The following is a 15,081-nucleotide window of genomic DNA, read 5'->3' as shown; positions in this document are numbered from 1 at the left end:
CTCCTGCAATAACTGTGACATTCTGGGGATTTTCACTGGCAGGCTCAGCAAAAAACCTTACCAGAGGAGAAGTCCTTCAAATGCCAGACATCCAAGACATGTGCAGCCTCAAGGCACAGTATTTAGTGCTAATCCCAAAGCTCCCCAGCCCTTCACTGCTGGATTTCAGCTCTGCTCTGCCCTATCACATCCTCCAGCAGAGCAGCTTCCCTACCTTGGATCGCTCACGTCCCGTCCCTGGAGATGTCCAAGGCCAGGGTGGAGAGGGTTTGGAGTACCCTGGACTAGAGGAAGGTGTCCCTGCACTGGACGATCTTCAAGGTCCCTCCCCTCTAAACCTGTGACTCCACGATTCCCAGTGCCTCGAAGTAGAGTATTTTAATGGATCTCAAATGTTGCAGGAGTCTCCAAGTTCTTCTTCACCTGCTTTTTTTTAGTGCTGGAAACATCAAACCTTTGCACCTGTTCCCAAAGCAAAAGGGACACATCTGCTGATCAACAAGCCCCATTCATTATCTTCATACCTTTCCCTGTTTGTACATCTATGTTTTCCAATGCTACAGCAGCAGTATCAGGGCAGACCCCACTCCTTCCTTCAGGACATCTCCTGACAAGTTCCTGGAGATGCTCTGGAAATGGGATTTCCTCCAACAGGCAGCAACTGAGGGGATTTACCTGGCCCAGCAAGGAGAGGGACGTGCCTGAAGCACAGATGTCCCCCAGTTCGATTCCCATCTCTACATGCTCCCCAGGTCTCAGGTCAGGGAGGCTGACAGCCAGACTCTGAAAAGCAAAATCACTTCTCTGAAATCCTACCCCCACCCCTTTCCCTGCAGCTTTCCACTGGCATCTCCACAGAGGCAGAGCCCTGTTTCCAGGGAATATTTTCCACCCAAATGTTCAGGGAAGCAGCAGCACGTGATTCAACTCTGCCATCTGCTTTCCAAGGGGGCTTCCTCCTCTGAAAACTCACAGTTAAAAGCACCAACCAAACAAAAAACACCTCCAAAGCAACAAGGCCTCACTTCCCTAACCAGAATAGGAAGCCCTGCAATAACTTTGGGAAGCAGAAGTCTTTAAAGGGCAGATATTTTCTGTCCAGTATCTGAGACATCTTCCTAGGCTTCATTAAGCACATCACAAATTTACTTTTGTCAGTGGAAGTACAGGTGGCATTTGAACTAAAGATTAGGATCTCATTTCCTTCCTCTAAAGCAGAAGGCAAACACTAGCAAGGCCTGCTGAGGTCAACCTTCAATTATTGCACAAGAAGCCCCAGTGCACAGCTCTAACAGGTTCTTCACACCTCAGAGCCCCTGCCAGGGCCTACAGGGGCTCCAGGAGAGCTGGAGAGGGACTGGGGACAAGGGATGGAGGGACAGGACACAGGGAATGGCTTCCCACTGCCAGAGGGCAGGGATGGACGGGATATTGGGAAGGAATTGTTCCCTAGGAGGGTGGGGAGACCCTGGCACAGGGTGCCCAGAGAAACTGTGGCTGTTCCATCCCTGGAAGTGTCCAAGGCCAGGCTGGACAGGGTTGGAGCAGCCTGGATGATGAGGTGAGCTCATCTTTAACATCTCTTCCAACCCAAACCATTCTGTGATTCAAGATTTTCTCCCACTCCAGGGAGAGCTTTGATCCCTAAGAAAAGGGCTGTAAATCAGACACACCCAGCTCAGGGACAGCCAGTGCTGAATACAATCCCATCCCAAAAGGAATTACACCAGTTGATCAATAAAATGGAGGCTCTGGGATAGGTTTGAGGGAGAGAAGCTTTGAAGCCAAGTGTTGTGCATGGAGCACATGACAGGGGAAGAGGGAACCTCTTCAGGTTCTTACCCCTCAGATCCCAAATCACACAGGAGCTGTGACATCCCTTCTCCCAGAGAAGCCTCTAGCTATGGGATCTGCCACCAGGCCACCAGAAGATGCTTTATCACACCTTGCTTAGCATCCTCCCATGAAAAAAAAACCTAGACAAAACACATCCAAGTGAGGTTTTTTCTCAGGCTTCCCAAGAGTGGGAATAATCCCTGCATGGCTCTCCACAGGTTGAGGCTGTGGCAGCATTGTACCTTTCCACTTCCCCTACTGTAAAATTGAGTTATTCTGGGCTCAGAGCTGACACCAAGTCAAACCCCATCTGTTTCCACCACGATAAAGACTCCTCTGAGGTTGCTCTGCTGAGTTGCTGCCATGGCTCCCAGCTCAGCTCTCCCACAGCAGGAGCAGGGAGCTGTGTGATGCCAAAATTAGTGCCTGCTCTGCTCAGGGTTTATTCTGGGCTGCGTGCAAGGCAGTGTCTTTGTGCTTTTTCAGTGCTCAGACCAGTGCTAGGCACAGCATCAGTAAGTGGGGAGTCTGGAGTAAGCAGAAAAGCACAACCATGACAGGAAAAACTCAGGAGATGGCTCTTTCCAAAGCCATTTTTTGCTACGTGGAAGTTCCACAAGTTGCAGCAGAGTCAGAGAAGCATCCCACCCACACAAATTAATTCAGAGCTTGTTTTAAATTAAACTGTTAAAAAGAAAAAAACCCTATCAAGAGGTGCAACAGCAGGATAGAAAAGCAAATGCCACAGCAGCATTGTCTTTGCACCCAGCAAGAAACAGAATGAAAAAGACTCAAGGACTGTGAGTATTTCTGAAAGCAGAGAGATCTCATGAAGTGCTGGTGAGCTGGAGGAGCAGGGAAAGCCAAGCAGCAGCACAGCAGGTGGGCAGGCAGGGAATCAGGAGTGGGATTTGCTCCAGCAAACACAAATTACAGCCATTGAGTGCTTGGGTGACAAATCCATTTGTGCTGGATAAATCAGGACAGCCAAGGCAGGCTTGCCTATGGCCAAAAGCAGCCCCAGCAGGTCAAGGGCTCCCTGCAGAGTCACTGCACCGAGTGACAGCTCAGATGTGACATGCCACTGTCACTGCACCTTGCTCAGCCCTGCCTGTGACGCTGTGTGGGAAGTTCTGCTGCACCCTCAGCTCTTTCAGAGCCCAAATAACCACTGACATTCTCAGAAACACTGTCAGCAACCCCCTGTGGGCTGGGCAGAATCCTCACCTCTGCTCTGGAGCCAGGCTGGGAGAGATGGGGGAAAAAGGATCCAAGGAGAGCTCAGAGCCCCTTGCAGGGCCTAAAGGGGCTCAAGGAGAGCTGGAGAGGGACTAGGGAAAAGGCTTGGAAGAACAGGACAGGGGGCAATGGCTTCCCACTGGGCTGAGGTCAGGATCTTGCTGGACCAGCAGCGCAAGGTCCTGGAGTGCCAGAAGAACGTAAGCCTGAGGGACAGACAGAGTTCTGTCACTGCTGTCCCCATCCTGGCAGCAAACAGACTCACACCACAGGGAAGCCCTTTGGGAGATGACATCTCAAAAGAAAAGTTACTTTATTCCCACCTTTTAGTCTGGGATGGACTGAATACTTTGGGGACACTGGATATTCCCTCAGGGACTGGACCAACCAACCTTGGCCAGGGTGAGCCTCAAAACCTCTCCTGACAAACCCAGTCTTCACTTTATTCTGTGTTTCTCCCCGCCCCCCCATAGCAGCTCACAGGTTGTCCTAAGGAGACCCACGTTCAGTCTGAAAAAGCACATTTTTGCCAGCAATATCTCAGAAAGCTGAGAGATGCCGTTAGCAGCATCCCCCGTGCTGTTCCACCCCCAGAGGGAGGTTATTCCTGTGAATGAGCAGATCTCCCGTGCCCAGCACCCCCCCTCACTGCCACCCCCTCAGGGGAAAGTGCCACTTCCAGATGGAAAGCAAGGAGCCAACACATTCCCTGCTGCCCTCCTCCCAAAAATCATTCTCCAGAGCCACCCCCGGAGTCTCTGGGAACCAGTGGAGCTGAGTGGAGCAGCACAGGCGGGTTCAGCTGCCAGACACATCCACATGCCAAGGGAAAAGTGGCCAAAAATAGCTCAGACACCTCTATCCAGCCCCATAAGACTGGGATTTTACTCCTGTCACACTCATCCACGGGATAAATGCCTCCTCCATGCCCCTCAATCACTCCAAGCAGGGAGCTGAGTGGGTTTGGAGAGGTCTGTGACATTCCCAGGCCAATCCCAGGGCACCAGAGTGCACTCAGCCACCAGGATGAATAAAAACAATGCTCAGGGAATGGAGTTTAGTTTCAAAACCTCCCCAGGTGAGCATCCCACGAGGTGGTGAAGTACTCCCTGTGTCACTGCTGCAGCAGCAGGAGAATTTTCCCATATCCACCTCACACCCCAGTGGTCCCAAAGAAGCTCTGGGAGCTGGGATTGTTGGCTCAGGCTGGGCTGGGCAGAGCCCTTTGCCAAACTCCTCCCCCTGCAGAGCTCCCAGAGTTATTTTGGGCAGGTTGTGTCCAGAGCTGAAGGTATTTCTGGTACCTGCTTAACGTCCATCATGGCAGGGAAACAAATAATAAATAATCACAGAACAAGGGCTCATCCTTTGGCTTCTGCACTGGAGAAGAACTGCTGGAAAGGAAAAAGGAAGGAGAAAAACTACTACAGATTCCATTTTATCTGACACCTTTCCTTTCAGAGTCATCATCAGAGCATCACCCTAAGTTATGTCACATTATCCGAGCACAAATAGCCAACAAATTATTTCTTTGTGGTGCTCCAGTGTTTCTCCATTTAAAACGCAGGATAAAAAGCTCAGTCCTTGCCTGTTCCCATGGAGAAACAGGAGGGAGAGGCACAAGCAAGAGCAAAATCCTCAGAGCTCCAGGATGGCCATGGCAGACAGGTCTTCATTAGATTTTTCATCCTTTTAGAGTTTTCTAAAAGCCAGACAAGTGGCAAACCCATTTTATTTCTCATTTTTGTCACATTGTAAAAGACAGGCCAAATGAAAAGATCAGAGATCAGACTCTGCAGCAGGTTTCAGCTTTAGAGCAAGAAAAATATTTAAATACAGCCCTGATGTTGCAGGGAGAGGATTTATTACTGCTGGGACACAGGACTTTCCCCACAGGCTGCCTTCCTAAATTCCCAAGCCTCCCACCTGGCAGAGAGCCCTGGGGGGAATCCAGACACCTCAGCAGTCCCTGTGTACCCACTCACAGCATAATTTATTCCCAAGCTCAGCCACTTGCAGCAATATTTATTTTTTTAATACCAGCCCCAGCACCTCAGCCCAGCACTTGCTCTCAACAGCTCTGCCATTTAGCAAGCACTAAACCTGATGGCGCATGAGACAGAACAGGGTTTTCCTCACAGCCCTGTCCAAGAGCTGCCTCAGTAGAGCTGACAGCCGCAAGTCTTTCAGGCAGTATTTATTTCGTCCCTTTCCTTCACAGAAAAAAACTTCAACAACACAAAAACAAAACAAAAAATTTGGCATTCTGCCTTTGAGTCCAAAGTCTTTTGGAATCAAACATATGGGATCAGTCACCAAATGTGGCCAGTTTGGGAGCAAAATATCTCATAGGCTTCAGGCAATGCTGAAATACAGCAGTAACTTTTAGGGTGGCCAGACAAAACCAAGCAGGAGGAGACAGACTCCAGGCTGCCCCATTGTTGTATTTCACTTCCAGTTTGGAGCAGAAAACCCTTTCTAAAAAGGAGGAATTGGGTCAGGGATCCAGTTTGCAGCTCTCCACGTTAAAAAGAGATTTGAAGTCACTGCGACCCTTCCCCTCCAAAGGCTGGTTGGTGTTTCCTGACTGTGGTTTTTAAACCAGAGAAATCTGTCAGTGCCTCAAAGCCTGAGGGGTTGGAGCTGTAAGAAGCACCAAGGATGCTCTTTCTCCCCTCTCAGCTTTACAGTCAATTAAGATAAAACAATCAGCATCTCAAGTCTGGGAGAAATCAGATGGCTTTGCTGAGTGAGGCATTGGAATTTCATAGCCCCAGGAACTCCTATTCCCAGTCATTTTAGCTCTGGCTCTTTGGGATTAGGTTGCTCTGACAAAGCCCAGTCAGAAGCACCGGAGGCTGATAAACCCCATTAGCTGCTCACACAGCTGAGCAGCAGCAGCTGTTAGCTGGAAAAATTGGGAACAATTTGGGAGCTCCACGGTCAGGCTGACCTTGGGCACGGCAGCAGGGAACAGCAAGCAGCATTTGCTCCCACTTTTGTCCAAACCCATCTCCCCCAACAGCTCCAGCCAGGGCTGATTTTCCTCAGATTAAGCCCAGCTCAGGCAACCTAAAGCCTGGAATGTGGCTTTGAGAGGGACAGGACACAGGGAATGGTTTTCCACTGCCAGAGGGCAGGGATTGATGGGATACTGAGAAGGAATTGTTCCCTGTGAGGGTGGGGAGGCCCTGGCACAGGGTGCCCAGAGAAGCTGTGGCTGCCCCTGGAAGTGTCCAAAGCCAAGCAATGCTCCACCACTTTACCCTTTGCCAGCTTCAATCCAATGTTTTCCCACTCTTGCAGAGGTCAGAGCCATGAAGAAGCACCAAGATGATGCAGGAAATCTGTGCTCCCTGCACTGGTGTTCAATGGCTGCACAAAACCTCCAGGATCTCCTCCTCTGAGCAAAGAGCAGCCTGGAGAGATGCAAGAATCCCTAAATTTAACTCACAGCATCAGTAAGTTTGGAAAACATCTCCAAGAGCTTCAAGTCCAAGCAGTAACCTTTCTCTGCCAAGTCCAGCACTAAACCACGTCCCCAAATGCCACATTTCACCTCTTTTTGGAGACTGTTCAATCCACGTTGAAAGCAGCCACCACCTCACTCCCCACACACAGAGCACACCACAGCCAGGCAGCTGCCTTTCAGACACCTCACAAACCTTTAGGTGATCCCTAAATTTAAATTAAAAAAAAAAGAGAAGTACATTTGAGAGGGACTTACAGAGCAGCGGCAGCACTCCCAGCACAATTCCTGGTTGGATGTTCTGTGCTGAGGGAGCCAGGGCAGCCTCATCCCTGAAGCCCTGCTGATACTCACGTTTAGTAGTGCTGATAAGCCCGGGCTGGAACAGCTCTTACGCACTGCAGGTTTTATCTCTGGCACAGCACACTTGTTACAGACCCTCTCTTATCAGCACTGCAAATATCAGCCCAGATAAGGGCAGGCACATCATTCCTGGGAAGGTGCAGAAGCTGGAGCAGACACGTTGGGGTTTGTCTCCTTTGGCCTCATCTGCCCCATCTCATGACCTCGAGGGCTCCCTGGTCCTCACCCCCACAGCTCCACATTCAGCCCCTAAACTGCTCCAGGAGAGGGGCAGAGCAGACTTCAAGCCAGACTTCCAGATCTGTCTCTCCAGGGAACCCTGCAGATGAGCTGTAAAGTCCAGGGAAATAGGGAAAAAGCCATTATTTCCCCTGAGCTAGGAGAGAAGAAGCCAAGAGAGCAAAGTGATTTCCTCACAGGTCCAACACAGCTCAATATAACCAATTACCCCAGAAATTTGGATTTAAGGACTCTCATGACAGAAGGAGTTTAACAGAGCCACCTGACCCTTTCAGAAACACAGAGGAGTCAAAAATTTAAGCTTATGGTGCTGTTAGAAGTGGATCTGTGTCTATTCATTACAAGGCAGCTTTAAAAGTCTTTATACCGGGTTAGGGCTTCCAAGCAAGCCCCCAGGCTTCCCTCCTGCCCCACATTCCCACGTTTATGACATCCAGCAGATCAGCCCCAGGAGGGCTATCCAGCCCAGCAGCAGCCTTGGCTTCCAGGTCAAATCCCATCAACAAGCCAACCTTTCTCCTCACACCTCTCACCAGCAGGGCCATCCAAAGGAGCCATCCCCCTGCTCCAGGTGACATGGGGACAGGGCACCAGCATCATTAAGGCAGAGATTCCCTTCACAGAACCACTGCTGAATGATTCTCCCCAAGTCCTGAGGCTCAGCAGAGCACAGGGCAAGGTGTGAGCTCCACATTGACCCCTTGTACCTCGCACCAGAGCTGAAACCTGCCCAGGTACAAAGCCAGGGAAGGACAATCCTCTCCCACACTGCTCCTGCCCATGCTCTCAGGGACAGCAGCTCCATCCCTCTAATCCCACGAGCAGCTCTGTTTCTCTTGGCAAAGCAGAAGTGTCCCAGAAGCCCTGGCAGGGTTTGTGTTTTGGGGACACCACGCAGCTGAGTGACCTTGTGATGCACAGAGGTTTGTCCCTGCCAGCATCAGACACAGCAGAGCACACCTACTGCCCACCAGGTTAACATCTGAACATCCACAGCTGCCTTACACCACGTTCCTTTAACATCCAGCTCTCCCAGGGCAGGAGCCTGGGGATCCAAATAAAAAAAAACCCAAAACAAACACGTCCCTACGCAGAGGAGACAGATTAGGAAAGAGTCGTGATAAGGGAAAGTATCTCCAGCCGAGCTGTCAACCTTGCACTTTAAATCAGGCACTTAATGAGGGCTGCAAGCACTCTGCGTTTGGGTGATTAACTCCCAGCTAAAGAGGAGTTTAGCTGCTTCATTCTCAAAGCAGATCCTGCCTCCAGCTTCCAGGCAGGAGCAGAAAAGCAGGAGATGATCTTACAAGCTGTCAGCCACCACCAAGTGATGCAAAAGCCCATGCAGGGAGGAGAAATCACCCCGAAAACAAGAGCCTGCCACCACTCTGTGTTCACAAAGCATCAAATGCAGCACAGCAAGTGGTGTGGGAGCTCCCAGTCCCCAGCTCCAGGGCACAGGGAAAAAGGAGACAGCAATACCTGAATTTTTGGCAGGCATTTTGATATCTAAGAGCTGGAAAACAGGGATTACAAATCCAGTGTCCCAAGTGCAGAGCAATCCTTGATGATGAATGTAATTTGCATATGAACAGGAACACATCTAAAAATAGGTGTTTGAGAAAGTGTCACCTCACCTCTTAGCTTGATGAACTCCAGGGCTCCCAAATACCCCAAATGCACAGACCTCAAGGACTGTTCAGGCACTCTTACTGTGCAGACCTCTAAAATCAACCATCCACAGTCATAGACAGAGAAATCCCAGCCCAAAAAGCTTGAGAGAAACAGAGCAAATCACACCTGGACACCCAGACCAGGACCCAGGAGCTGCCTCTTTGCTGGGTTTCAAACTGCAATAGGACTGACTGACAGCTTAAAGTCTCACTGACAAGATTCCTGAAAAATCAGTAGGCAGATTAATACCAAAATTCCCACAATACCCGCAAACAATCACTGCTGATCAGGAAACTGCCTACAAAGCATCACCTCCCTGACAGCCTGGAGGAATTTCTTTATGGGGCTGCTTCATGCAACAAAGGAGAATTACAGAATCATCACAGAAAGATTTGGGTTGGAAGTGGTCTTAAAAATCATCTTTTTCCTTGGGCAGGAACACCTTCCGCTAGCCCAGGTTGCTCAAAGTAGTTGGGAAGAGAGAGACACCCTGCATTTGGACATACGCTTCCCACCTTCTCCAAAAGAGCCTTTTTTTCCCCTCTGAGAAGGGTCGAAGGGTTGGATGACTCCTTCCCAAACCAACAGCTGGGACACGCAGGAAATCGTTTAATCCCAAGGAAAGCATTAATTACCTCCTGGCAAAAAAATAAAAGCCAAAATCCACCCAAATATCACAGAGTGACCTCAGCACGGTGCTAAATCCCTGTAAACAAACCTAAGCCCTCTCCATCCGTCCCAGGGACTGGGTTTAAGCCATAACCTGGGAAGCCCCCAGCCCCATCCTGCCCCCAGCAGCACAATGGGGAAGCCCTGGGCACAGTAAGAGGAACCTGAGGCATGATCTGGGATATAAATGCCAGTTTTGTCCCCATTCCTCGAGGTTTTACTCAGACAAGAGCTGTGCAGTCAGCACAGGGGATTGAGACGGGGTCACACACAGGGCCACACCAGATCCCTCCCTCCTGGCAAGGGCCAGGGCAATTTCGCAGGACAGCAAGCCCCGACTTGAGCTTCAAATCCTCTCCAAGCTCTTAAGTGCCCTGCTCAGGATTAGCCCTGCTTCCCAAGAATCTCCTGGAATACCCTGAGCATCCCCTGTCACCTTCAGGTGCCAAGTCCCATCTGCTCCCAATGGGCTGGGGCCTGGCTCCAAGTCACAAAATTTAATGCATTTCATTTTGCTGCAATTCTGCAGTTGGCAAGCAGAACACTGCCTTGATTTTAGACTTTTAGACTTGATTTATGATTAGGTGACTGTCAGCTCAAGAGATTCATCAATAAAAGCTAAGTGGCCCAAATATAATCTCCTAGAGTGGCTCAGGAGAGCACGTGGATGCTGAAAGGTACAACCAGTCCATTGCATCTTTTTAAAGGCTACACCCAAAAATACCTATTAGAGGAAACTCTGGGTTTCACCTTGGACTATTTCAGTCAGATACAAGCTGCTTTCCTTGGGCAAACGTGAGCCTGAAACTCAGCACAGCTAAAAACAGCCAAGGAGCAGAATATTTATGCTCTGTGCATTCACCTCGGACTGGGGGAGGGACAAGTTTCATTTCACCTCAGCGAGGAGGAAAGGGAAGCAAAACACAGGGGCCAGACATTTATGAAGACGTTTTACAAGTTGCAGCAGCATTTTAAGAGAAGCAGCAGGATTTTAAATAAATAAATAAGTAAACAAAATTAAAGGCAAGCTGACATCTAAGGGGGAAAGTGGGAGATAAAAAGCTGCTTTGGCACAGCACCACGTGGGATCTCTGGAAGTGAAACAGATCCTTCTGAGCATTCCCAGACAAGAAGAGAATAAACTTACAGTCCACCACTTCCAAGTCCTCCAGGATCCAGCAGCCTGGACCCCAAGCTCCTCATGGGCAGTAGCTCCAACACAGAGAGATGCGCAGAAGGAGTCAGGTTTGTCATGACTAAGAAATTACATTAAAACCAGTCCAGGCTCTTTCCAAGGAAGAGATTAACCAAGAGCAGGGCTCTGCACAGATGGGGACAGAGCTAGTGCCCACATTTGTGCAGCACCCCCAGGAAAGGTGCAATTTCCCCCTCTCCTATCTCCAGTTCACCCTTCATCCAGCAGGGAAAACAAAGAAAAAAAATAAAACCAGATCAAGAGTCACACACACAAAAGAAGAGTCACAGACAGAAACTGTTTTCGTTTTCATTTCTCATCCTCAGGACTAATCCTGCCCAAGGACCAGGAGGACAAAGAAAAAAAAAAAAGACAGAACTCAATCTCAACCTGAAATGGATTCCAAATGTGGAAACAGGGAATGCATGGAGGTGCAGGCACAAAGAACTTCCCAACTGCCACCCCAGAAGGTCCTTGTTTGAACACCCTTCAGGGGAACACTCTGTACCTTGAAACCACTCCTTGGCAGAAATCTTCTACAAATATTTAATTGCATATATAAAAAAAAAATACAACTTTTTTTTTTTTGGTTGTTTGTCAGGCTATTGAGCAATGACAGACTATTGCACCAAATATTCAGGCAGTTGTCCTGCCAGTATCTGTGGGTACTTCTGGAGGAAGTGGGGGGAACACAGTGGTTTGCTAAAGAGGAAAAAGCAGCAAATGCCAAACACCAGTGTGCAGCCTTTTTTTTTTTTTTTTTTTTTTAAGTCAAGGCATGCATTAAAGTAGCTGTATCTAATCGCTGTTTATAGAGGGGCTGGCAGGCAAAAGCAACTGCCATAAAAATCTTTTAAATCCCTTTTCCCAGCATCACGCTCAGAATGTTCCTGAAAAGGGCTGTTAAGCCCCGAGAGCAGAGCTGGAAGGGGAATATTTGGTTTGGGAAGAAGGGAGGGGGATGAGGTACCTGGATCCCAAACCCCCCGGTGCAGAACCCCTGGGAGCCCCTCTGGACAGAGGTGGCAGCTCTGTGAGTTCCTCAGCACAAGGAACGAGCTCCTTGGTGTGACACTGCCCTCTCCTGAGCACAAGGGAGTGCTCAGCCTCGCACCCGGCCCGGAACAAGGATTTTGGGGAGCCCTGAGCAATAGAGAAAGCACTCTGAGATAAACAGAGAAACTGAGAGCACACTCACCCCAGAGGAGCTCCAGCTGGCAGCAGCAGAGCCCAGGGCAGCCTCAGCCTCCCCCAGCAGCACTGACTGGGGGTCAGGACAAGAGTGAAACAGCCCTATTTGAGCTCTTTGGAGCCTAATTAGCAGCGGCTGCAGCCTAATGAAGCAAAGTGGCTGCCAAGTGGATCCCAGCTCTTCATCTCAGAGGGTGGAACTGGATGAGCTTTAAGGTCCCTTCCAGCCCAAACCATTCCATGAATCTCAGCCTGAAGGTGCAAAGCTCCTCAGGGACAGGAGCACAACCTCTCTGGGTGCATCATGTCAAGAAAAAGGAGCTTGAAACCAGCACTGCAGACTCCAGGGAAAGCACATTCCTACCCCGCTATGTTTGTAGGAAAGCTGCTCTCAGGAGGAACCCTAACTGCCCCCTCCACGTCCAGCCCCACCATCAGTGACTGCCACACCTTCCCACACAAGCCCGGAGCTGCACCGGGAGTATTTCAAAGGTACAACCATTCCCTTTTATCTTCACCCTCGGGAAGACTCACAGAGCGAGTTAAAGGACATTATTCCCCCAGGTGTGTCTGGTTAAAGGGCACCCAGACCTAACTTCCACCACCTGTGAGCATCAAAGTGCCTCTAACACAAATCAGGGTGAAGGACCCACCTGCTCCCTGCATCTTTAACCTCCACCTACACCACCACTTGCACCTGTGAGTTTTAACCCACATGTTAAAAACATATTAAATGACGATTTTAAGGCAGTTGCTTGAGACCAAATAGACCTGGGTACACAGTTAATGGGTAAAAGTACAACAAAGGGTTGTCCCCTCACAGCTGGTTCTGTGTCTCGTTATAACCTTCCTGGTTTATAAAGCAAATTGTTGCCTTGTTAAAAACAAACCCCTTTATCATTAATTCAGAGCCAGCAGTTTCTGAATCTACAACCTGTCACGGCATCAATTGATCCGACCAAGACTCATTTTCCTTCCAAGACAAACACCAGCCGTGCTTTGCCGAATTCACTGCTGGGAAAAATGTAACAAGCAGAACACGCTCATTTAATAAAAAAGTACAGCTTGACAGAGACACCCACTCTAAAATTAACTCAGCCATCAAAGCAGAGCTTGTATTTGCCTCTGAAGAAGCACCTCCTAAATCACAGAGAAATATTCTGCAGCTCCACATTGCTGTGGTATCGGCGTGAAGATGCTTCAAAGCTTGGCAGAGGAGAATATGTTAAAATAACAGGCTTTAAGGAGTCAGGATGCATCACTGCTCAGGTGGATAAAGGCTGGCTAATGAATTAATGGGCCATTTTCCATAGCAATCTGATGAGGAAAATGGACATGCCAGCCAAAATGCGAGGCAGGAAATCCATTTACCTCATCTTTTCCCTGGCCACACCTGCCAAGTGCAAGCTGGCAATTTGTAAAAAGGGGAAAGAAGGGACGAGGCTGTTATCCTGCATGGCTGGGTGATCCAAACCCCAAAAAAACTCTTTAAGAAGCAGCACCACTCTAACTTGTACTTGCTGATCAGCAGCAATCTAAATTTCCTGGCAGCTGGAACATCCCAAGGAGAGTCCAGCACCCGAACAGCGTGCTTGGATTTCGCGTTCTCTGTGCACAGCGTAACTTTCTAATGGAGAAAAATCTGTACAGGCTCCTTCCCACCAGGACAAAGAGCCAGCAAAGAAAACCATAATTCATTATTTTTTAAATTTCACATGCAGCATGGCTATGCCTGTTCCTGTCATCTCTCCCTAATCCCTCTCCAGCCCCAAAATAACCCTTAAACCAACACGATTACACGTAACAAGAGTGGCTGTAAGGACCCACCCCTAAAATCCCAAAGCACGGCAAGTTTGACACAGCCAGGTTTTTTCCTGGCTGGACAAACCCCCATTTCCATCTTGCCAGGGGTGAAATTTCACAGCTTCCACAGCAGGAATTGCTCCAGCAGCCCTTTTCCAGAGCAAGGCTGCAACTCCTCAATGCCCAGTTTTCCGGGCGGGGAACAGACAGACGTGGGTGAGGGCTTCAATAAAACAGCAACGAGACCATTTTTCCCCCCTTCTTTTTCCTGAATTACTCTTTTTTTTTTTTTTTTAGTTAGTTTCTTTGCCAAGCATCAAGACAAACTACACCCTCTTACATTCACCTTTTTTCACCCTCTCTGCTCAGCGCTCGCTGGAAATTTGGGGTCTTTAACAGAAGCTTTGCTGCCAGGGAATGTCGCCAAGAGCCATCCAGGACATCCCTGAGCATCCTCAGGGAGCTGGATGGGCACCGAGTGCCACAATAAATAAATCCCTCTTGGGATTCTGCTGCCTCAGGGTTTTTCAGCTCCGGACAACAGTGGTGTGAAGCCCCGGAGCGGCGGGACACTGCAGATGCCATTATTTTATATCAAAACGAAGCGTTCTCTGTTACACAAGCAAGGCTTGAAGGCGAAAAGCGGTGTCCAGAACCACACCCGGCCAGTTTGAGGCTCTCAGAGACCAGAGGGGGCACCCCGGGACCTCTCCCCAGATGGGTCCCCCAGCACCGGGAGCACCCGCTCACATCCCCAACTTTGCTTGGGATGCTGGCGGCCAGGTGAGCCTCCCATTGTGGGGACGGGGGACACGCAGGGCACAGAAACACCTTTCGGGGATGGGAAAGTAACACCTTTTGGGGCAAAGGAACGCGGCTTTGGGCAGCGGAGCCCCTTCTGGGGGTGCACGTCCCACCCGCAGCAGCAGCAGCTCAGCATCACCCGGGGGATGCGGGCAGCCCCCAGCCCACCCAGCGCGCCCCTTCCCTTTACCTGCTGCCGCCGGGAAATCCGCCAGGTTCCCGAGCCCCGGGGAAGAGGAAGGCCGGCCCCGGCGGCAGGGCTGTGCCAGGGCCGGCAGGGAAGGGCGCAGGGACGGCGCTGGCACGGCCGCAGCCCCGGCCCCGCAGCCCGGCTCGGCTCGGCTCGGGAGCGGGGCGGGCGCTGGGCCGGGCGGCTCCGCCCCGGGCAGCGCGGGAGGAGCACAGGGACGAGAGGAGGAGGAGGAGGAGGAGAAGAAAAGGAAGCTGCACCCGGCCGTGGGGAGCTGTTCTCTTTGGGGTGTCCCCGGCTGCCAGCGAACCCTCCCCCCCCCCCAAGGGTCCTGGTTTGGGGGGCAAAGGGAAAGGTTGGGGCAGCCCTGAGCTGGGAGTGCCGGGGAGGTTTGGGAATGCTGAGCCC

General features: G+C 50.3%; 1 protein-coding gene across 1 annotated transcript in view; it reads right to left on the bottom strand.

The window, feature by feature from the left end:
* Positions 1-14,789, bottom strand: part of GDPD5 (glycerophosphodiester phosphodiesterase domain containing 5) — a 104,113-nt gene extending 89,324 nt beyond the window's left edge. Inside the window, exon 1 of the mRNA XM_083881899.1 lies at positions 14,674-14,789. The gene's annotated coding sequence lies outside the window, so the exon portion shown is untranslated. The remainder of the gene's footprint in view (positions 1-14,673) is intronic.
* Between the last annotated feature and the right edge of the window lie 292 nt (positions 14,790-15,081).

The sequence above is a fragment of the Zosterops lateralis genome, assembly GCF_965231275.1.
Source record: "Zosterops lateralis genome assembly, chromosome: 2".
NCBI lineage: Eukaryota > Metazoa > Chordata > Aves > Passeriformes > Zosteropidae > Zosterops > Zosterops lateralis.
Note: the sequence above shows the minus strand (reverse complement) of the source record. Positions and strands in the feature narration are given on the sequence as shown.